This window comes from Phoca vitulina, unplaced genomic scaffold, assembly GCF_004348235.1.
Source record: "Phoca vitulina isolate PV1807 unplaced genomic scaffold, GSC_HSeal_1.0 scaffold33, whole genome shotgun sequence".
Taxonomy (NCBI): domain Eukaryota; kingdom Metazoa; phylum Chordata; class Mammalia; order Carnivora; family Phocidae; genus Phoca; species Phoca vitulina.
Genome location: NW_022589736.1, coordinates 10,334,458 through 10,359,572, shown reverse-complemented (window position 1 = coordinate 10,359,572; position 25,115 = coordinate 10,334,458).

Here is a 25,115-nt window from a genome sequence, read left to right as displayed (position 1 = left end):
CACCCAGCTAAGCTGCTTGCAGATTCCTGGCTTCAGAAACTATGTGAGATAATAAAAGTTTGTGGTTTTAAGCCACTAATTTTGGGGACAATATGTTATGTAGCAATAGACACCTAATACACTTGTCTTAAAGTTTATTTTAAAAATAAAGCAAATTATTTTTATACAAAGTCTTTACAATGAAACGTTTTTGTAATCAAGAATTTTGATCAGTCAATAGACAGTACTTATTCCATCACACACTAGAACTGACTCAGAAAGCTTATGTAACATAGGGTGGGGATCACTGGTTCTGTCAGATAGCTGCCAAAATATGACCAGGGGAAGCTATTTTACCCCACTCAGCTTCAGTCTCCCAAAATATGACTAATGCCATCTACTTCTTCAAACAGCCATTGGTGTGAGTTAAATGGGTGAATCAATGCGAAGGACTTAATAAGGTGCTTGGCAAAGGGTAGAAACTATTAGAATTAATAAAACTTGAATCCACGTAGAAACTTAGAACAATTCATAGCAGTTTGTTTAAAAATAATTTAATCGGAAGCACACATTTTTATGAACTCGTCTTCCAAGCATGCTATGCCAGATCCCCATCACCATGTCGTCTTAACTGCTCATTTATTTCTTTATCATTCTCACTAGACTATAAGCTTCAGGAAGGCAGATATTATGTTCCTCTTATTCATAATTGTAGCCTGAACAGCTAGAATAATATCTGACATATAATAGTCAAATTGTAATATCTGTTAAATAAATGAGGACTCTATGTCATACAATAATATTCCTGCAGAAATTTTAGTTACAACTGTCTCTGGCAGTGTTGAACTGCATTTAAAATACCCTAACTTTTTAAATAGTATTAATATTAAATATTTGTAATACCATCGGATTATTCAATTGATAGCAAATGCTGCTCCAAGTAAACTTTATAATCTTTATGGAAATAAAATGTAAGAACACTGCATGCTTTACCAAAATTTCAGATCTCTTCCCACAATAATTGATAGTTTAAGAGACTTCCTTGGTACACTGCTTATATTTTATAATTCCTCAGCCTTTAATAACAAGAGTGGACCTTTTTTTTTAACCAATAATTTTCATTGTAACAATTACCAATATTCTAGGACAATACTCTTTTTTGGTCGATAATTTCTCTCCTCACTGCTGGTTGTACAACAGGTAGCTAATGATGTCACCTCTTTCATCTTACAGAAGTTACTACATTCAAAGTCAAGGACAGTGTGTTCCATATTTACAATAAAATTATGGTTTCCTCATTTAAAGTCAAATCCTTCATTTCAAAAACTTGCGTTATTCTTAAAATAGAATGCCAGATGGCTAAATTTAGGTGCTGAAGAAAGTCTAATTCAGGAATATTTTCTGGCACCAGTCCCGAAACATTTTCATTTGATTATGGATTGAACATATTTTCATTCATTTTAAACTCTTGCCTCTCTGTATGTTGTTCTGAGATAGGCGAACTCATGTTGGTAGACAAATTGACCTCAAAAAAAAGGCCACTCTGTTTAAATGATCTATTTTTGTTGACATATTGGAAAGATGGCCTTATGTTGGGTGACACATCTTCAGGGAGCAAAGTCACATATGGCCATAGTGAAATGTACAGAGGTTGTGCTCAGCTTCACAATGAACAGCGATCACTGATCAATTACAACAGGTGAGCTACCATCCACAGGGACTGTAACATCTAGAAAACACAAATCACACAGAACTCAGCTGTGCCTTGATATGTGTCACTGTTCTTTACTTTTTTGTTTTGTTTTTGCCATATTTATCTTTCTTTTCTTTCTTTCTTCTTTTTTTTTTTTTTATCTTTCTGGTGCATTTCTTCCTAGTTTTAGGTTGAAAATAATTGTTAAAAGAAGTTTATCTTTTCACTAGTTGTGGCCATAAATCTATGAGTTAGTTCACATAATGCTTAGATTTTTCTATTTTTAATTTTTTTTTAAAGATTTTTATTTATTTGAGATAGAGAGAGAGTGAGAGAGAGAGAGCACAAGTAGGGGGAAGAGGCAGAGGGAGAGGGAGAAGCAGACTTCCCGTTGAGCAGGGAGCCTGACAATGTGGGGCTGGATCCCAGGACCCTGGGATCATGACCTGAGCTGAAGGCAGACAGAACCACTGAGCCACCCAGGTGCCCCTAGACTTTTTAAAAAACTCATTTCTTCCCATTTTTGTATGAATTTGGGCTTCTTTAGCCATTCTGCTGGCTGATGCTCTTTCCATTAAGTTCATCCACTATGGCATTTCTCATGCTACATCTTAGCTATTGCAGTAAGCCAGAAAGTGTCAAGTATGTGTGTTTGAGATTCAGCTCCAGCTGAACTACAGTTTGCACATCTGTTCAACTGTGTAATACCAGCAACTGCCCCACCTTATTTCACGTTATTTCACCCAGTTGCACTAAGAATTATATGAGATCCCGCACATGAAAATGCTCCATAAGCTGCAATGTGGTATAATTATGCTCAGCTAATCTAATGTTTGCCTTCTTTCCTAGAATTGCATTTTTGTGCACAAAGATTCTCTCCCCAGCATGTTGCAATTGATACCTCTTCAAAAACCCACTCAGACTCAACTTTCTCCCAGAAATCTCTGAAGACCCTCGCTGGGCCTTCGAGCTCCAACTTTCTGACTCCGAACTTCTGAAACTTACCAAAGTGTATTCATCTATTTCAAATTCATCATTAGGTCCCACATTGTACCGTGACATTTACCCACTGGCATAAGTTGATCACCCCACACCCCCATCAACCACATAGTAGACTCCACATGCTTACCGCCATGCCTTCCTGATCACCGCAGCTCTCATACAAACCTCACAGCTCTCTTGCACTCACCTGTACGAGACGCATAACATGCTATATTTTTATTTCATGTGGCCTCTCCCTTTATATGGCTACTAATAACCCTCTTTCCCCTCTCCCTCTCCAAGCCTCGTGGCATGGGATGCTTCCTTGTGGTACATGAAAATATTGAAAAATGACATCAGTAACCTAAATTTTTCAAATGTAAAGTTTATGTTAAAATATTTCTATTAAAATGTTCACTTGAGAGTTTTTAAGTTGAAATTTAAATGTTTATTTCTTGGACTTTCTCTATATCTACTCAAAATGAATACCTACCTCCCTTTAGCCTATGTGAACAAAAAAGAATGAAATTTGCCATGTATCTGTTTAATGGAATTATCTCTCTAAAAACTAGTTCCCAGCAAAACTTAAAAGACAAACCCCAGTTCAAATTTGGGTGCAAATGCTGCTTAAAATAATGCTTGTCAATTCATTGTTTTTCGCTGAGTACTTGGGAATATTTTTCAGGCCAAATAATTTCACCACCAGCGAGAGGGTATCTGGTGGTCATACCTGCCATATCTTTGGCAGCCTCTTGTCTAGAGCCCCACTGAAACAATGAGTAAAGAGACAAAGGAGAGCAACAGTTTGCTCAAGTTTGATAGTGCTTTCCTGGGACTCATGTGTGTTAGTTTTTTTAAAAAATCACATGAGAATGGGCCTATGTGCAGTAACATAAAAAAGTCAAGAACTTGCTGCAATATTCATTATCTTCCAAGAATCTAATGTGTAGCCAATGAAGAATAGGTTAGAATATTTTTTATTTCCTTTGTAAACATCTTATGAAAAAATATGTTGATTTTGACATTCAAGCATTGGCTAGGCCTCCTGTATCTCACCTTCTTGGAATAGGATTTTTTGCTAAGCAAAATATTATGCAAAGAATTTTTTTTTCATGATAATTTACCCCTCTGCTTCCCAAGTTATATGTTCTCAAAATACTTCATGACACATAAGTTTTAATAAAGTACCTTGTCTAAGTTTGCACAATCCAAGCAAACTTCATAAAACACTTTGCAAACTTTGTTTAATTAAACACAATACCACACCTTCGCTCTAAATGTAATGATCATAATTTCTTACAGACAGTTTTTAATGAGTTTGCACTTCGCTATAGCCCTCATATATTTTTCTCTCCTTCCAGGCACAGGTGATGAAATTGTGATCAACATTATGAAATTGGATCACAATTATTTCTTTAATCAAAACAAACCAAGCCTTATGCCATAGGTGTGGAAATCCATATTGCTATGCTATCCAATTGCAGTCCTATTTTGTAATCAGCACTTTTGGCCAAACACATGGTATAAATAATATGGAAAAATGAGAAGGCATGTTCTGTCTCATGCTGTTGCCAGGTATGTTTCATATTTAGACATAAACAATGAAAGAAATTCCAATTTCACAACAGTTGAGTCATTTCTTCCTCTGTTAATGCTTGTAGTTTATTTGTAGTCTCTCATGATATTATTAACAGTAAAGCTGTTCTCTTGTTCAGGAGGTTTCTGTCCACTTAAATTATTACACTTGCACCCTGTTACCCATGCTTTATTTCACTTGTTACTGAGCAGTAATTCAATACAAGTTTCTCCCAGAGAGAGACTCAAACCTCACATACTTGTCAAATGCCTTGTATGCCCAAAGCAGGAGTCACTGGGGGAAAATATAAGACATGATCACGAGGTTGCTAATACCTCATGCACTTTGCATCTAAAATCTAGGATGTGTGTGTGAACTGCCCATGAAATGTCAGAGTCTGATATCCTAAGTGGCCCCAACAAAAACATCATCCTAATAGCTTTGTTGCAGACGTCACTATGGACAAATTACAAATAAGCCAAATTGGTTCTCTTTCCTTTACAATCCCATGAAGGGCTGGAGGTCCTAACGATGACCTGAGGATGACATCTAGCTGAGTGGAAGGATGGCCCAACAGCCCAGTAAGATTTTCTGACTCTTACATTAAATATTAGAACACACCGGAGAGAAATCTCCACTTCTATATGATGAAAACAATATGGAGAGAATGTGTTGAGAATATATTCACCTTGGCCATTCCCATTTTTCTAGCCTTTGTTTCCTACACTGATTTATTGCTCTCTGAGTACTTGAGGAAGATGAATGAGGTGATATTAAAAGAATAAATATCCAAAAAAATCATCATCAATATTTTTATTCATTTCTAATTGAAGTTTTTATGTGAATAAATATTCCAAACACCATGAGGAAAACAGCCAATCCATGGTGCTGATATTAAAGACGGACATTTTTATATGGATTTTCCTCCTGCCTTATTCTTTAGCTCTTCTCTAGTCTGGAAAATATATCTATTAATGTACAATCTTTCAAATTACATTCTTATTTTAATAATAATCACAAATTAATGATGTGTGGTCACATGTCCATTTTCTTAGAGGAAAATAACCATATGCTTCAATAACTAAAACTTCTATTTCCACAAACTAATTAAAAGGCCTTGTGGTACAGTAATCAGAAAAACAGGTGTTTCATTTAGTTTCTCTCCCTTCAAGGTTGAATAGCTGCAATTCAAACTTCCCTGCGATTCCTTTAAAGTCAAGGGAAGTCACATAGCTCTACACCGCCTATCGCACGACAATATCCTTCTGTACCATCCCAGGATTGAGACAGAATATAAATCAAGAAAAGAAAGCAAACTGTTTTTATAGTGCAACGTGTTAAATTATGACTGGGATTTTCCGCAATAGATTAGGAGATTTTTAGCTCTGCAAAAGAAAAAAGGCTCGAATCCTGTTTACTTTTCTCTTTGATAGATTGAGTACATATATATATATTTTTTAATCTTTGAAGAGATGTGGCCTGCTAGAGGAGATATAGGAGATATATTCCATTCTTCTTCCCCCAAATGTAATCATCTTATCAAAACCACATCTCTAGGACATGTTCTTGTGAGTACAGGGAGCATTACATACGATTTTATAATACACACAGTAACTTTGGAAGGCTTCGGCCTTATTCCTGCTGTTAATTATTTAGACTCTGACATATTGCAATAAAACATTTCATCAAGCACTCCAGTCCAGGGAACGATAGGCATCAAAACTGTATTGGTAATGCAAAATAAATGGATCGGGGTTGAAAATAATGAGTTTGGTGGATTACATCTGTCACTGTGAATTATTATTGTTGAACATAATAGGGCAAAGCACTACAAAAATAAAGCTTGTCTTCTCTAGTTAAAAGTGAGACAACTACCTCTAATGAGATACAGAAACTCAAGTGTGAATTATGCACACTTTATTAATTATTAATCATGCACATAAAAGGTTTATCTACATGCCCAATCTTGCATTTTTGTATGTATATAACCATAGAACAAAAAAGGCCCGGTTGCTAAAGCTGGTGATAGTTCACAGTGGCTCTTGCCAGAAACCGGAGGAGACGTTCCATTTGGCCACATCTGACCATGCAGGAAAAAACAAAAATTAAAAAACAAAAATTTGATCATGTGACAAGGCCCCAGCAACAGCCCAGATTCTGGCCCTAATTCTTCTACTGATTTGCTCTGTGATACACGTAACTTACCTCTGAAACTCAGATTCAGCCTCTGGAAAAGTAGGGCCTTGAACTAAATTGTCTTTAAATTCAACTCTAGCTTCAAAACATGCCTTGATTCTTTATAGAAAGATATTTTCTTTTTACTTGAGGGAACCTAGTAGATTTTTCTTTCTATAGGCAGAAAGCTTGTTGGAGAACTTACTTCAGGAATAATCTAAGTTGCCTCTCTTAGGAATGCAAACTGGATGTGAGGAAAATGGATGCTCACCCTTCAGGAGAAAAGGTATAACAGAATATTTTACTTCACTAGGCAATGTTGACTGGTCAGAGCAAGGGGAGAGGACAGTTTGGGTTGGGCCAATTTGCACAAAGAAGTTTCTAGAAAGGGAAGAATAACAACCCACATGCTTCAAACCCCACAGCTTTTTGAAGTTAACACAACCTGGTTGAGTAGACTTTGAGGACACCTTCTCCTAAGTTCCCCTGGCAGAAAAGGACACTAACATCCCTGAAGGGAGGGAGAATCTGGGCTGTTGATCAGGGCTCAACATGTAAATCTGTGGGGAGACTAGTATCATCTACAGTGTAATTGTATAAGGGTACCTAATTGTATTTATGTCTTCAAATTGTATTCGAAAGTATAATCTTAAATAGACATAATATTTACATTAACACTGCTTGTATTAACTTATTTAAATAAAGTTGTAGTTTATAAATTATTAATTAATTAATTCTCACAAATAGGTATTTCTAACTGAGGTATTGGTCCTGGGCCCATGACATCGTATCTTATGGTCATACCATGGAGATTCATGTGGAAGAAATAACAATAAAACAAACTGAATGTAAATATTATTTAGCATTTTTTTTGTACAAAAGAAAAATTCAAATAGTGGAAAATGAGGAAGGAGACGTGGACTCTGATGTCATGAAGTTTCTGGTCTAGCGAGTGATACAAGTCAACAGTCAAGAACACACAGTGTGATAAGAACTCTGCTGAGAAACAAAGCAGAATGCTTATGGGGCTCTAAAGAAATGTTCCCTAATGCAAACTTGGGGCCCAGGGGGTCTTCCTGGAAGAAGTAACTTTAAGCTAACCTTAAGAAGTAGTAGGAATAAGTGGGTGGGGCACCTGGGGGCCTCAGTCAGTTAAATGTCTGCCTTCCGCTCATGTCCTGATCCCAGGGTCCTGGGATTGAGCCCCACATCGAGCTCTGCATTGGGCTCCCTGCTCAATGGGGAGTCTGCTTCTCCTTCTGCCCTCTCCACCACCCCCGCTTGTGCTGTCTCTCACGCTCATCAATAAATAAAATCTTAAAAAAAAAAGAAGAAGAAGAAGAAGCAGTAGGAATTAGTAAGAGAAGAAAGCAGAGCCAGTACTCTGGGGAAGAAGAAGAGGACATGAAAAGACCAGAGGAGAGCAAGGACCCTGTTGCTGTGGATACAGAGAACCTGTGGGAGGAGTGGGGACAAAGCCCACATTTAATGGGGTGTGTTAGAGACGAACACAAACAGATTAGTGCAGTTCTGATCCTGAAGAAACTATCGGCCATGCAAAAGAGTTTGGACATTTTTCTGGTCCCCATGGGGGCACTTGAAGATTGTAAGATTTGATTGCAATGGTAGCAAGGTCCCTCCAGCTATGTGTGATTATCATGGGGAGGTGCTGGACAAGGGAGAATGAGGGGGCACTGAGAAGGCAGTTTCTTCCACTTGCCCACTTCCAAAATGCATGCTTCCCTGCTCTGCCCTCAGAGACTAGCCAGTCCCATGCTTTTAAAGAGCCTGGGTTTATAAAGAAAAAAGCTGGGATGGGGTCTAGCACCTTCTGCCTTTGGAACCTACAAACAGAATCCCAGAGACTCAATGAGCCCAAAGTCTTGGATAGGAAAGGAGGGGAAGATATACCTATAACTAGTAGATCTAAAACCACAGGTTAATGTTGTAAATTATCTATACAACCTAGATGTCCAGGTATAGGATGATAGATTAATGGGTTATAATACAGCTTGTTATGGATTGAATGTTTACATTCAAAATTCATAAGTTCAAATTTAATTCCAATGTGATGGTATTTGGAGGTGAGGCCTCAGGGAGGGGATTAGGTCATGAGGGTGGAGCCCTCCTGAATGGGATTCGTGCCTTTATGAGAAAGGGTAGGGAGCCAGCTTGCGCTTTCTCCTGCATGTAGGGATAAAAGATAAAAGACTGTTGGCAGTCTATAACCTGGATAAGTGCCCCCACCAGAGCCCGAACATGCTGGCACCCCAAACTGTACTTCCAGTCTCCAGAACTGTGAGAATAAGTGTTCATCGTGTGAGTTACCCCATCTATGGTATTTTGTCATGGCGCCCTGAGCTAACGTAAGACATTCCCTAATTGGAAAATCTAGTTTTTGACCTTTTTAGGACACCAAATGAGGAGCTGTTTATTCAGCTTTCAAAGTATGTCTCTGTTCTTCTCCCAAAACTTAAGATCAAATTCCCCCGGGAGTGAGTGGAAAGACATCTGAATGGCTTCATTGTGTATCATCCTCAAAAGTGTCACTCTCTGCTTCCTGTGAACTGGTGGTCCAGCACACAGCCCAAGGTTCTCCTTTCGGAGTAAACTCCCTCTTTTCTTTGTGCACTTCCCAAAGAGGCTAAAGCAAACTCTTCTACTCCTTCTATTTTGAGCCTGCGACCTGGAAAAAAGTGACAAATATGTTCTTTATTGTTTCTCCCAGAAGACCTGTTGGTCATCATGTATAGAGTCTCAAGTGGCCTAATTTAGTGACCTAATTTCCCATGAATGGTATGCAGATTAGCACCCCAGAATGAAACTAATGATAACACCATATTTTTTTATATGTCTTATTTTTCCCTCTCTCTAAACCAAATTACTTGAGGACAGGGCTATTTTCTTATTCACAGGACCTATGCTCCTATGCCTTCTAAATAAATATTTGCTTCTTGACATTCAAGAGACAAACAAACAAAAAGCTTAAGTACACCTGCTTTTCACTATGAGGAATTCATGTATATATGTATACATATATGAGTTCCCGTACAGTTAACATACAGTGTTGTATTAGTTTCAGGTGTACAATATGGTGATTCAACACTTCTATACAACACCCAATGCTCATCACAAGTTCACCCCTTAAACCCCATCACCTATTTCACTCATCCCCCCATCCATCTCCCTTCTGGTAACCAACAGTTTATTCACTATAGTTAAAGAGTCTGTTTCTTGGTTTCTCTTGCTCTTTTTTTCCCCCTTTGCTCATTTGTTCTGTTTCTTAAATTGACACATGAGTGCAATCATATGGTATTTGTCTTTCTTTAACTCATTTCACTTAGCATTATACTCTCTAGCTCCATCCATGTCATTGCAAATGGCAAGATTTCATTCTTTTTTTATGGCTGAATAATATTCCTCTGTGTGTGTGTGTGTGTGTGTGTGTGTGTATCAGTGGATACTTGGACTGCTTCCATATTTTGGCTGTTGTAGATAATGCTTCTATAAACATAGGGGTGCATGTATCCCTTGGAATTAGTGTTTTTGTATTCTTTCGTAAATACCCAGTAGTGTGGTTGCTGGATCATAGGGTAGCTCTATTTTCAACTTTTTGAGGAACCTCCTTACTGTTTTCCACAGTGGCTGCACCAGTTTACATTCCCACCAACAGTACATGAGTGTTCCTTTTTCTCCACATCCTTGCTAACACTAGCTGTTTCTTGTGTTTTTTATTTTAGCCATTCTGACAGGTGTGGCTATAGTGATGAGGTGAAATCTCATTGTAGTTTCGATTTGTATTTCCCTGATGATGAGTGATGTTGAGCATCTTTTCATGTGTCTGTTGGCCACTGGGATATCTTCTTTGGAGAAATGTCTATTCATGTCTTCTACCCATTTTTTAAATAGATTATTTGGTTTTTGGGTGTTGAGTTGTATCAGTTCTTTATATATTTTGGATACTAAACCTTTAGCAGATATGTCATTTGCAAATATCTTCTCCCATTTCGTAGGCTGCCTTTTAGTTTTGTTGACTGTTTCCTTTGCTGTGCAGAAGCTTTTTATTTTGATGTAGTCCCAATAGTTTATTTTTGCTTTTATTTCCCTTGCTTTGGGAAACATATCTAGAAAAATGTTGCTGTGGCTGATGTCAGACATTACTAACTGTGCTCTCTTCTAGGATTTTTATGGTTTCAGGTCTCACATTTAGGTCTTTAATCCATTTTGGGGAATTTATATATATTTTGATGTTAATACTTGCAGGCACTAATCAAATGTTTTCAACTCTGCTTATTCCGAGACATACATAATATTATTTCTTTGTGGCAAATGTCCTTAAGTGTTAATGAAATTATGAACTAAACAACAGCAGTAGGATTTTCATCAGAGATATTTTTCCCTTGAATAATACATACTTTGTTGATCTTCTTTCTAAAGCTGAAGAAACAGAACTACATGGACTTATATAAAGCAAAGCTGAGCTTCTTGGTTTCATCCAGTGATAGTATGCAGTGTCTTCTAGAATCATATCTCATTATATTTGGATAAAGTGTTATTTGATTGTTAGGAATAGGTCTAACCTAAGGCATTTCTCATTTGTAGGGGCAAGGCAGGTGCATTCTCTTAGAATTATGCCATCTAAAAAGCCATGTCTTATTTCAATATTAATTTAATAACTAGCTATCCACAGTAATTACCTCTTTAGTTCTGCTAAAGTACCTTTCCTTGTCTAGACTTGGGCCAATGATTACATTAAATGTGCTACAAAGACAATCTACTCAGTGTATGACTAAAGACAAGAAAAAGGAAGAAGCCAATGCTTTTCTAGATAGATTTATCATGAAAAAGATCGGCTCAGCAGGCTGACATTGGAAACATGCTGTACTCTGTGGTGGGAAAGTTACAATAATAGGTAATGCCATACATTTATTTAGAACTGCATATTTATTGGGGTGCTTAGGTGGCTCAGTTGGTTAAACATCTGCCTTCAGCTCAGGTCATGATCTCAGGGTCCTGGGATCAAGCCCTGCAACAGGCTCTCTGCTCAGTGGGGAGCCTGCTTCTCCCTCTCCCTCTGCCTCTCCCTTCTGCCTGTGCTCTCTCTCTCTCCCTCTCTCAAATAAATATATAAAATCTTAAAAAAAAAAACTGCATACTTATCAAAAGAGCTTTCACACACACACATAAAGATTTCATTCCATTAATTCGTCAAAAGGGCAAATGGAATCCAAATAACCTTCTGGCTATGTGCATCTAACAGCTTTTATATTCTGCATATGAACGAAGTAGCTTTTATGAGCCTTGTCTGCCTAAAGAGGGAGGTCAACTGGCAGGTGAAAAACACAAGATCAACCTTGTGCCAATTTCTCCATGAAGACATCATTTCTCTCAGTTATCATGTAAAATACCACAACGAGGCCATTCAACCCACTTATTCCTTTGGGGTAAAGAAATAAATTATTGGTAAATAAAGGTATAATTTATCTTGACTCCAAGGTGTTTGAATTAAAGAATCTATGGAACTATTTCTCTTGGAATATAATAAACTATTCCTCAACTCCACCAATGAATTTAACATTTATTTTTAAAAATATTTATTAGCTTATATTTATGGAGTAGACATAATACTTCACAAAATCAAAGCCAAACTTCAAGGAGCCAAGCTGCCATGGTTCTCCAAATAAATCTCTTTCTTTCTCACCAAAACATCTAATCATATATTTTAAAAAGATGAAACCAGTTAGATTTATTTCACCTGCTAAATTCTAGGAATTTGGGTGAAGCTTCCAGATGATGATATCTTTTTCCGAAAGTATTCATTTGCACTCTTTCTTGAGTGAACAACCACAGAAAGAAATGCCATAAAGAAGTTCAAGCCAGTTATTTATGCTAGGCAAGAGCCCTGTTTGGCTGAGTATTTGCAGAGAGCAGTTCTTCACTGGTGATGTAAAGATGGGATGGCAAAATTGGTCCCCAGATGTTGGGCTCAGGCTTCAGATCTAATACAGTGGGAACTCAAATCCCTGTACCGAGCACAGTGAGAAAGTCACAGCTATGTGGCATGGTTGAGCTATTCTTTAAAAATAAAATAAAACGAAAACTGAACATCAAGTACGATGGCACCTGGACAATCTTCAGGTGCACAGTGCCCCTCCCCTGGGTGTGAACCTCTGGCTTCATTCCTTCCTCAGGCATGTCTTTATCTCTAGCTCATCTTTCATCAGTGCCTGTCAGTGGAATCCCATAATTCCAGACTGGGAAAACAATTCTTATGGAGTTAGAGAAATGAAAAAAACGTTCCTGGTAATGGAAATCCCCTCCACTTTAAACCAATAATGTCTTCATGTTTGGAAAATACCACTTTGTTGCTGTTCCCATTTTAATTTGCTTCAGTGTTTCCTGTTTTAATTCAGAAACCAAATGTGTGACACACCAGGGAGGCCTTGGGCCAACTCCAGATCAATAAAACCAGAAAATAGCAGTCAACCAACTAATCAAAGTGGCCAGATTTTATGCAAAAAATTGAAAAGTGGATACAAATTACACAACATAATCAAACTCAGTTCCAGATATGTTGGAATGAAGGTCAACAAGAGACAGTTGACTCCTTTCTGTACTTGTCAGCCACATTTATAAGTAATTTAAAGGAGATACATGAGTGTACCATAGTAAAATACTTTGTTCATTACATTTTGTTCATAAAAGAAGGAGAATGAATTGCCTTCTTGACTTACACACCTGATTTTTCTTCTACTGTTTCTTTCCCCTTGACTTTGTGATTAGAGGAAACATTGATCAATGTTGAATTCGTGAACCCGACAATTCATTCTATCCCTGAGATTCTGTATCTCTATAATCATGATAATAATAGAATTAGGGAATTTTAGAGACAGAAGGAAACTGCATTCAATGTTCATTTATTCAGCACCTGTTCTGAGTGAAGCACTAATGCAACCCTATTCTCCAACACATGAAGCCAGCATAGATTTAATGATTGCTTTGAGGTCACTCAAACAATTGGTATCAGAACCAGGCCTCCAGGCATCCTAGACTTGAGTCTAAGGCAGTTCTTTTCCCTCTGGACCATGCTGATTTCTCTCCCATGTTCAACTAGGTCTCCCATATTACACCTTAGGTCAATGTGCTGACAAGACCAAAAATTGTCTTCACTCAACATACCATTTGATATTTATTTTGGGTAAGTTCATAAATAAATGAGCAAATTGCTTAATAGCTAGCCTGGATTAGAGACTGAACTAAATTTTTAGAAGGAAGTTATGAACCACAAATAATAAAAATTCTGTTAAAATTGAAACCCGGAAACATGACCCACTGAACTGTTAATCAAAAAATTATCAGATCAAGAGCTAAGATCTGTGTCTGCAGCCCATGAAGGAAAAAAGCTGAGAGAACTGTTATGTCTGTGGTCTCCAAAAAGCAATTGACAGCAAGGCCCTCAAATGATGAGAATTTTCAAAGGCTCTTTAAGGGAAATAGAATGCCCCCATACATACCCTGCCTCCAGATGAAGAATCATAATATCACCAGCAAAGCATCAAACGTATTTCCTCACAATGGATGTGTTAATAATTGTATTAAACATTCCAGGAGAGATACCGAATTTTGTTATTCAATATCTTGAGCATTTCACATATTTCTCATGTGTAAATTACTTTCCCAAATAATATATATTTCCCTTGTGATTTTTTAAAATTCATATCATTTTTTCATTTTCAGAAATTAGAGAGAAGTGAATCAGTGGCAGAGATTCTGCAATTTACAGCAACCCACACAGCAGCCTGCAGATATGAACTGCCCCTCTCGAATATCCTGGAATGCCAGGCAAGAAAAATATAATCAACATCTACCTTTCTACAATGGCCTAAATAATTTATCAATTATCATTTACCTAAGAACTAGTTTTTAATCCTAACTTTGTCTCCTAACATGCCGATTTTTCCTCTATCAGTTATATCTATCCAGAAATGCAGACTCATTTTGATATAGGCCTACTTGGGAAAGGTAAATGAGTTATTAAAATCACCATAAGGCTTTTAAAATCTAAGAAGAAACTCTTTCTTTTTAAATCTCCATAAAAGATATTCCATCCATAGCTACTGAAGAATTTATTGAAATATCTGGATACTCGGAACAAACTTACTGAACGTAACACAGATCACAGCAATTTGGAAAAACACAGAGTTGTGGCCAGATTTCACCAATACAGATTTATTGTGGGGTTCCATATCTATGTCCAAAGGTAGGGCAAGTTTCCTTAGATAGGCTTGTGCCATAGAAGTGGGGGAAGAGAAGGTGATAGTAATTAAATTATTTATGTGACTTCTTTCAGTCTTTGTCTTTAACTGGTCTTCAAACCTTCAAGCTGGTGATTGGAACATCCGCTCTGAACTCCAGGACACTAGCCTCCCAGTTACATAGCATAACCTTTCCATTAAACACCATAAAAATGCTATTTTACCTACCACTTTAGTAAAGTTAATTAATTCATTTTAATAAAAATGCCTTGGTAAATCCAGATGAAAGTCTTATATTGAGGCAATCAACCACTTTTCTCTAGATAATTGCCACCTGGGCTGAGAAATTGACAGCATGCCAACCTAAAATGCTTTTAAAGACTTCAATCAACATTCCCTCCAAAAATGAAGAAATAAAAAGCCAGAGGGCAGGATCTTGGATCCCACACTCCATTCTTAACATTGAACAGCGATGCATATTTATATTATAGGGACTTGTCCTCCAAATTTGACCTGGGGCTGGCCTCTGAGGTTGTACAGGGAAGGGAAAGGACAAGGGCTGTATAGTCCAGGAAAACTAGAAACAAACTGTCTTATTAAATGACCTGTATTTGCAACCAAGCTTAAAATAATACAGATCCGCCAGCTTTCTGCCCTAAGGTCTGCAGCTTACTTTCAGACATCATAAAACAACACTAGTGTTTGCCTCATTTCTTTTATTTCTTTGACTTCTCATGAACTTCCAGACAAACTGATAAAAGGACTTAGTCCCTCTCTTAATTTGCTATAAAATCTTGCTTTAAAGTAAATGCATAATTCCCAGAAAACAAAAAGGAAGGGTTTTCTTTTTAGAAGCAGTATTTGCATGGGTTCTACTAACTCACAGAAGCATTTTTAGTGACTTAAAAACAACAACAGCAACAACAACAACAAAACAGAACATGCATTTATTGAGGAATTTTTGAGTCATTAGGCTTTTAAAATACAAAAGAGGCAGAGAGAGGTGAAGATACTTGAAGTGAGATTTAAGTGTTCTGTATTTTCACTGTAAGGAACTTTAGTCTCTGTCATGTTGCTACATCACTCAGAAGCTGGGTACATCAGTAGTCTACCTGAACTGAATGAGTCAGTTAATCAACATACTTATAGCTTATAGCCAATCTGGTGATTCCACATACATATGTCTTTAAACTGATTATTTTTGTGGAAGCTATTACATTTATCTAGGTAATATCTCTCATTACAAGGAAAGTGAGACCAAAACTACGTAACACTGAAGGCTTTATATTATTCTGTCCTGGGTGCACGGCAAGGGACACCTTAGGTAGTGACAAGTACATTTAATTGACAGCATTCTTGTACTCAAGAACTAAATCTCCTTGGATGTGGTCCAAGGGAGATGAACCTTAAGACAAGTTCCACTTTATAAAAGGTATAATAAAAAGTATATTAGAAAAAGAAACTAGGGCTAAAAATGTTATATAATAAAATGCTATATAATAAAATCTTTTTACTGAATCGCTTAATTGCAAATCATCTTAATTACCTTGTAATAATTAAATATTTAAAAGAACTAAATATTTCAAATTGTGATTATGCTATCTGGCTTATATGCAGGAAATTACCATTGAGTTAAAAATATCACCCCAAAACTATGTTTATAACAAAATTTATGAAGACTCCTTTGGTTTATAAAAAAAAAACATGCTCTCCTCATAAAAAGCCTGCATAGGAGGATTTTTCCCATTTTACAACCCTTGTGTTTAAGTAAACTTCTCAGTCTCATACGGCTAATAATAAAGTCTTTCCCAAGTTGTATCTGTGTCTCTATACTTTTGAGATCTTTTCCCATAATTACTTTAAAGTTTAGAAATACTTTTGATGATCCTAAATTCCATCTTTAGACACCCAAAAACTTTAGGGATAGACACTCATCCAACACACAGCCCACTGTGCAGCTCCCCAATTCTCTTACTTGGGGAAATTACCCAGTCTACCTGTATTTCAGATTCCTCCTCTATAAATTAAAGATAATAATAAAACCCACTTCCTATGGTAAATGTGAAAATTAAATGGGATAACATATTTGTAGTGAACATAACATATAGAAAAGTTGAATCACTCTGTTGTATACCTGAAAGTAATCGAACATTGTGTGTCAACTATATGCAAATAAAAACTTTTTAAAAGAACATAGTAAGTCAATAAGGATTTTTCTCCATTAGCAATGGAGAAAAGAGCAAACCGTAGTGAATAATCACCCTTAAATCCTTCCAGCTTCCTCCAATTTGTTCCTGGGCTAAGCAGGCCCCTGACAAAATCTGCTATGCTTGCAGCACCTGCTGAGAGAAGTAACCCTAGGTTGACCTGGGGCAAGGGGTGGCCATTAATTGATCCAGAAGTGATAACTTTATTTAGGAACAGCTGATCCTCAAGGTTGGTTGGTATCCACTGGGGTGGTTTTGCATAATCATAACGATATAATCTTCAGACCAATTTGACTCTGCAATTTTAATAAGGAAACGGGGAATGAATGCGACAGTCAATGGAAGAGTAGACGGCTGGGGATAAAAGCATGGGTTTCAAGTTGAGAGACCTGAGATCAAATCTGGTTCTGCCTCACGGGGTCCTTTGGGAAGTTGCTTCAGCTTCCTCTTGCATTCCCGTGGCCCCACCATAATTCAAGCCACTCGACGCCCACCTAACTGGTTTCATTGCCAACAAAGGCATCATCCACACTATCACCAGAATGGAGTTACCAACTATAATGATGGAAGCCCAATTAAATTTGAATTTCAGATAAATAAAAAATAATGTTTTAGAATAGGTATGTTTTATGCCAAAGTATTATTCCTTGTTATCTGAAATTCAGAATTAACTAGTTTTCCTGTTCTTTTGTGGGTTTTTTTGTTTTTGTCTTCTTCTGTTTTTTTCTGAATCTGGCAATGGTACATCAGAGTTACCTACCAAAAACATAGATCTGGCTAGATATTCCCATCTTTAAATCATCAAATGGCATCCTGTAAGTGAAGTGTTTGGTTACAATCTTAAGCCATTCAAATATGTTTTCACAAATCTCTTCACAGTACAGCTACTTTCTATCTCCCCAACATCATCTTCCACCACTTCTCATCTTCCCATTTTCCTATTGATTTGACTTTGTGCTTTTTCTCAAGTTTTCAATTCTTCCAGAAATTCCAACTCATATCAGGCATATCTTTTTCTCTCTCACTTCCACACACACTCCTACACATCTGTGCACCTGGCTGAATTAAGTGCTTCTTTATTCTTCTACATTTATAGATAGATGATAGATAGATGATAGATGATGATGATAGATAGAGAGATAATTAGATAGATAGATAGATAGATAGATAGATAGATAGATAGATAGATAGATAGATAGGGAAATAGAAATTTTCCAGAAAAGATTTTAGCAATTCAACAACAGTCACCCAGTATTAGTGCACAAGAGTCCTTCTGCAGATGGATTTATGTTTTTCTTTTATCCATTCAACAATCATTTATTCAGTGTCTAGTAATGCATATATAAAATGTGTAGGGGGACAGAGTGTGCATGCTATAGGAGAGATGAAACCATTTCCATTTTCAATTGGCCAACAGTCAAAGTAGCCAGAGCATTTACCTTCTCTGCTCAATTGCCTTTTCTTCTGGTACTTGAGGTCCTTTGCCTCCAAAATACATTACTACGTTACTCTACATCACTCCTAGAAATGCCACAGGGATATTCTATAGAAGATTGTCACTAAACTGAATTTTATTATAGCAACTACTGCTCAGCATTAGAAAGATATCAATAAGGAGCACCATAAAGAAAGTTCTTATTGAATTGGAACTCATACTCAGCGGGAAAGGCTGGTAGAGAAGCATCAGCAAAGAATTAAGCTTTTAATTCACACAAGGGACTGAACCCAAGATAACAGATGGACACAGACCTGCACAGAAAAGGGCGGAAGCAGCAAGAGGTATTGGTGGGCTCTTGCTTCAGACTCTAGAAAGACTCCTGCATGTTCAAGGTAGATAGAATGAGTGTTAAGGTCACATGATCCTATTCTTGAGCACAATATGTGCACTGAGAAAATGGATCACCCCCGAACTTAAGTGTTAACAATACTAGTTTTCAGAAGAAATAGAACAGTCTGTGCTTAAAGGGACCCCTCCTTTTGAATCCCACTCTAAAGTACACTTTCCTGGAGCTGTCTGTTAGGAAATTTCATTTTTCCTAGACACATTGCAGATTGACTAGGAGAGCTTCCTCTTCCATGGAGATTTGCATGATGGCCTGGACACTTCGGATAAATCAAGAGAACTGGTAATGGCCCCCTCCCTCAGCCTATTTACGATATAATTATAAATTCACTGAGGTCATTCATCCCACATTATTGCATCTTTGCTCCTCATCTTTCAATGCCGCTGCCTGTTTCCATTGTCTTGCAGCAGACATTCCTGTCACTAGGGCCAATTACAGCATCTACTTAGCTTTTCCTTCTGAGCGAATGGACGCCTTGTTCTCCTACCGATGACAGTCTTAGAAGGCTACAGCCAAACTGGCCGTTAGCTTCTGACCTCTCTGTAGTCGATCTTATTATGGTAATTGCAAGGCTGGAAGGAGCAGACACCAGGCCAATTACACCTGTCCCTGTCCCAATTCAGCCTGGGCTTAAATTACTTCATGGGGTAGCATGATGTGGTTCAGCTGAACAACTTTTTCTCTATTCTTGTGAAATTTGGAGACAGACATTCCTAATTATGCTTGTCATTAGGCCATAATGACCCAGTATTTCTTTAAATGGCATCATTCTTTATCAAGGAAACCCATGCACTATAGTAATAGATAACTTTACTGAGGATTTCAAGGCAAACAAATCTTTAAAATGGGACTCCTCGATTTATAACAAAGCATAAACTGAAAACACGCATCTAATGTTTCCTTTGCAGCCATTTCAATATTAATGCTATACATAGATGTATGTGAGTGTTTAATATTAATAAGTCTGTATAAATATTATATTTGTATATACTTAAATCTGTAAAACTATACATAATTAATTCTATAAATGGAGAAATGTGTGGCATATATACACAATTATGTTAAAGAATATATATGTGCACATTATGGCTAAATGAATTAGTTTTTTTTAAACTGCTGCATAGAAAACATCATGGGGAAGATTTTAAATTCATTTGAAAATTAAATGTTCTTGTTGAGCATCCTAGAATATCAATGTATAATAATAATATGCCCCTATTAATCTAAGTCGAAATTAACTACACATATTTTTTTTATTTTAGTTAATTCTTAAAAGGATGCCCTATTTACTTTCAAGTCCTATATTTCCAGAAGTTCCTACTTATTCCTATGAATTGTCCTTGAAAAACAATTTGAGAAGCAAAAATATCAGAGCTCCCAATTGGTTCGGTAATTCGTACGTCCTTATAGAGGTCTCTGAGTGTGCTTCTAATGTGAAACAAGTCCCTTCCAGGAATAGAAGTTCTTGAGACCCTAAATCGAAAAGCTTTTCCATCTTCAGTCCTAGTGCCATTGTTGGTTCTTCTGCCACTCTTTTCTGTATTCAAAGTAGCTACTTTGGTGATTCTGGCGAGAACAGGACTGGGCTCTATAAACACCCTGCTGCCTTGAATGGGAGAGCTCATTCCCCATGCAGTCTCTCCTCCATCATTCCCACGAGACACTAAAAGGCAGGGTCCTTCTCTGGACTCCAGGACCTTAACTGGGATAACATAAGTTCTCTCCCCACAAAGAATCAAAGCATAGGCCTAAGACTGTCCCCAGAAAATGTCTTCACTCCCATCCATGTGGCTCCCTCATGATTGAGATCTATCATTGCTTTTCCATCAAATGGAGGTCTGACTTCCCTACCAAACCAGACTGGATGATGGGAGCTCCAGGGCTCTGTTCCAGGAACCCCATTCCTGCTAATGAAACTGCTTCCTCTCTCTCTCTCAGCCTGTTTGCCACACTGAGAGTGATAATCATTACCAAAAAGAGGGCCATCGTGAGATTTAGTGAAGTAAGACTTTACAGCTCTTGATTCAGTGTCCCCGTATAGTAGGGATTTTATCCATATTAGTATTCTACAGGGTGTGCAGTCAAACAGACCTGAGCTCAAGTCTTGGCTCCCATATTTACAAACTGTAGAGAACCTGAGCCAAGCATTTAACTCCTTTAAGTATGAGTGTTAGATGAGAAGATGTATGCAAAGTTGTCAGCACTCTTGACCTGCCCCCAAATATCTCACTGGTCCTTGTGCTTTTCTTTCCTCTCTCTTCTCTCTCATTCTTTCTTTAGATGGCAGAGCCCTACACCTGCCCAGTGAATAAGGACCACACATAGTCATATAATTGCATTTCCTTTGCACTGGAGGAATGTTCGATTCTTCCTACTTCTCCTGATTGGTCTTGCTTCCATGCTGCCTCAGCCATCTCCTCTTTTTCTGAGGAGAAGACCTCCACTTTTGGGATTCCTGTATCAGGGAGTAGCAGGCAGTCTTCTCCTCCATCTGAGAACACTCACAAAGTCTTCATCGATGGATGGATATCTTCGGTCACTGGGGTTGATATACTTGGGTGGCTTTCACACTTCATGAAGTCCGTGATGGAACCCAAAAAGACACTGTCACAACGAACAGAGGTTACTGCCCCTGTGTTTACCCTCAGACTCTTCAGAAGCAAACTGAGCCCCAGTCAGGAACGAGTCCCTTCAGAAAGCCTATTTGGCCTCTCCCTCCTCCCCCAATTTCTCCAGTCATTCCTTCTCAAAGTCTTAAGTCCTATTGATCATGAAATTATGGAGACATTTTTCAACCCCAGCCAGACAACAATCTAAGGGTGTCTCTGCTTTGGGGTTTTATATGAGTTGGCAACAAATAGGGGTAGCAACAGAGTGGTCTCAAAACCTTCCTAGGTTCTCCTAGGAAGGGTGCCTCAGTCACTTGCAAGGCTAGTAAAAGCCCAGGTGGTTGGGTCCCAGCAGAGACTCTGATTCCAGAGGGGAGGCCGGAGGATTTGCATTTCTAACAAATTCCCATTTAATGCTGATGATGCTGGTGCAGGAGCCCCTTTTTGAGAACTATTGATATAAAACATGAGGTGTATTTGTCAGCCCCTCATCATCATTCTGTTTCTCAGCTACCCTCCCAACTTCCTTGGTGATTCAGAACACATCAACAGCCTTGCATGTCATTGCTTCTGAAGAGGCTACTTCTTGGAGATGTCCTGTTCCTGCCTTAAATGGCACAAAGTGGTACCCGAACCCTGGGCTGTATAAGAAGAAAAAGAGGGAGAGAACAAGAAAAATGATGCAGTGTGCCTCGGATTTAAGCATTCCTGAATAAAGACCACACTGATATCAACATTTACCCAAATCAAAGCGAGTTCCCTAAACTCAGATTAAAATGAACACAAAGGATGTTGGGGCAGAGGGGAGAGTCCTCTTTTTAACCAAATAAAGTGCACTATCTTTTCTCTCTGTCTCTCTTCGGTGAACAATACGGGGTTGCCTGGCCAGAGCTTGTCATCTGCGTTTATCTCATCTGGTCATCTGTAATTTGATTGCAAGCCCCTATGGACAGTAGCGGTAGAGTTGTAATCCAATTTTGTACAGTGCCTGGCACAGTCCCTTCACCATAAAGAGGGTGCTCAATAAATATTTATTGACGATGGTTATCTTTAATTCCTCAGGAAGCTTAGGCAATTCCAGGCCACTCTGCTTAGTTGAATGATAATGGAATTGATAAACTATCATGGGGGAAAACACATGGGTGGTAGATTTTTTTAAAACCAACCCACCATCAAAGATTCAAAATGGGGAGGTAGAATTTAGCACCCGAGGGATGTTACAGGTTTAACACTGACTTTGTGCCAAACTTGTAACGGCGATCTGAGCACTAGAAGAGACAAAACACCATAAACCAGGGCCTTAAATGTGACTCTTCTGGCACTTTCCTTAAGAGATGCTAAAGTTTATAATATTGAAGGTTTTCTCTTCACCTACCAAAGTTTCTAATAAGTCAAATAAATTGGCCCATAAAGTCAATATGATTTTAATTCTGGGCAAACATATTCATCAATCCCCAGATGGTTTTTCTTTGTTAAAAATCACGGAACTGACATCACTGGAAACATGATACACGTTTGGCTGATAGTCTCTTCTGACTACAAAATGTTCCTAACCTTGGCAAATAAAGCCTTACACAAGAAGTGAAGTAATTGGGGACTTTTTTTTCCCTCTACCTTTGAAAAAAAAAGTTTAACCTCTCTTGAAATACCTCCAAATACACACGTCTAATTAAAAACACACCTAAAGCCAGTAAGAGAGCAGGTCACTCATAAGTGACAAAGTGAGGCAAGAAATTCCAGGAGCCAGGAAAACCCGGGGACACCTTTTTCAGGCATGCATCGGGGCAAGGAGAAGGCTGTGCCTGCATGGTGGCCCCGGGAGATAGAAGAGCTGCATTGGGTAATGCACACTCGATAGGATGCCCAGCCAATGGGAATATTTGGCCATCCTTCTGATACTCTAGTGGCAAGAATTTTGAGCCATAGCTTTTGTGGGCCTTTCCCTACTCTTCAGTGCAAGCATGAGGTTAAAGAAATAATGTTGTGTAAGAGGTAAAAGGGTGAGACACAGAGACAGAGAACAAGGAGTTCAAGAAGAAAGCAGTGAGATTGCCCAACATGGGCTTGTCCATTCGGAACATTGGAGAAGACAGAATCCATTGTTTTTTGCAGATGATTCCTTTGGAATTCTTTTCTTGGCTTCTGAGACTGGTTCACCTTGTGACCTTAAATTTTTCCCTTACTGCCTGGTTCCTTTGCCTTTGTGCCTTCCTCTGTCCTTCAATACCAGGAGCCTCTGTTGATTGAAAAATGGATAGCAAATGGAAGAATTCCATAGTCGTGCAGATAATGAAGACGCTTCACCTGGATCTCTCTCACCAGAGCTAAGGTTAAAGTGCTTGCTCTCTTTCATCTATTTTGCACTAAAAAAATAAAAAAAAAAAAAAAAAAAAAGGCCTCCTCCGCATGGTTAGGGACGTGGTTTTCAGGCCAGTTTCTCTTGCAGTTGATCTATCCCTGCACATGCGCAGTGGATTAATATTGGCAACTGGAGAGTCAAAAGTCCATCGCATGACTTATGTGGGATTGGAATTTGGGCTTTCAGTCGCTGCCTTCAGTTTCTCAGAATTGGAGCTTATCGGCCTAGGGGCTGATCTGCACTCTTCCTGGGTAAATTTATACTGTATGAAAAAGTAAATGAAATAGCAGAATGTGTGTGTCATCAAGGATGACCAGAGAGAATGATGTAGGGAATGATGTTTAGGGACTAGTATGAAAAGGTTCCCCTGAAAGAAACTGCCCTGTGGTCAGAAACACCCTTTCCACCTCCCCCGACCAGAGCCCAGCTCAATTCCACTGTGGCCAGGATGCCAAGGCACCGACCCTGGGCATTCGCTGATTCTATTTCCTTTGGCCAATTGCTCCATATCTCCGATTCTCAGTTGTCCCTTCTATAAAATAAACAATTTGGAAAGGGTGACTATGGAGGTCCCTTCCACCTCCAATAGCTCAGGAAAGCAGGAAATGGTCATCAAGGTTCCCAAGAGAAAAGACTCTCCGTCAAAGGTCTGTTTGGGATCCCGTTCCCCTGCTCACTAGCTGTGTAAACTTGATTTTGAGCAAGTGTATCCCCTCGCTAAGCCCCAGTATCCTCACCTTAAAAATGGGGATAACGACAATATGAACCTCCAAGACTTATCATGGGATTAATGAAGCTGATGCATGCAGCATGCCTGGCACAGAGTAAGAACTAAGTGACTCTAAACCAGCATTATAACTTTAATACTAGCATTACAATTATTCTAGGGCCCCACAGCACACATGTCAGAGTACTGTCAGTAACAAGGGGTGAAGATCGCAGGTGTATGGCCAGGCTGCATGAGTGGAGATGACCACACGATGCCTGACCTTAAATTCCCAATTCCTACCACCTAAGGTAGGGGAATAGAAATTCCCCTTGTGGGCAGAGGTTGAGGTTTGCATGTTTTTATTTTCGTCCTTATGCTTTTCTGTGCATTCCAAATTTTCTACAGTGAATAGCAATTATTTTTAAAACAGAAAAAAAAGCCCATTTCGTGTGTTTTAAATATCATTTTGACTTGATCTTGCACTAACCATTAATGAATGCATAAACTGCGGTGGACGCAAATCGTTTCTTTGTTCAGAGTAAAAGTTTGCCTTGTCCTCATTCAACGTATAACAAGGAGCGAGTTTGCCTTTATGAATCAGTGCAAGAGGTATCACACATCTGGTATTTGTGGAGATATCCTGAGACCTCCAGCAACCTGAAATTTCTTCCCATAGCTTAATTGCTATGGGACAAGACAAATAAGTTTCGAGGAGCGTCCTTGGGGGA